We start from the raw sequence: 617 nt of genomic DNA on the forward strand, positions 1-617 counted from the left end.
TTGGTAGAAGAGATCAATATGACTGAAAGCCTAGAATCAGAGCTTGAGGACATCTTCAAGGATGCTCAACCTGATCAAGAAGAATCAGTGGAAACAAAGGAATTTTCGAAAATTCCTCAGAAGGAGGATAAGCCTCCCAAACCTGAACTCAAACCACTACCACCATCCCTGAAGTATGCATTTCTGGGAGAAAATGACACTTTTCCAGTGATTATAAGCTCTGCTTTAAATCCACAGGAAGAGGAAGCACTGATTCAAGTGCTAAGGACACACAAGACAGCTCTTGGATAGTCCATAAGTGATCTTAAGGGCATTAGCCCAGCTAGATGCATGCACAAAATCCTATTGGAGGATAATGCCAAACCAGTGGTCCAACCACAGAGGAGGCTAAATCCTGCCATGAAGGAGGTGGTGCAGAAAGAGGTCACTAATTTACTAGAGGCTGGGATTATTTATCATATTTCTGATAGCCCCTGGGTGAGCCCTGTCCAAGTTGTCCCCAAAAAGGGAGGCATGACAGTGGTTCATAATGAAAAAAATGAACTGGTTCCTACAAGGACAGTCACAGGGTGGCGTATGTGTATTGACTACAGAAGGCTCAATACAGCCACCAGAAA

Source organism: Arachis duranensis, chromosome 6 (assembly GCF_000817695.3).
Source record: "Arachis duranensis cultivar V14167 chromosome 6, aradu.V14167.gnm2.J7QH, whole genome shotgun sequence".
Lineage (NCBI taxonomy): Eukaryota > Viridiplantae > Streptophyta > Magnoliopsida > Fabales > Fabaceae > Arachis > Arachis duranensis.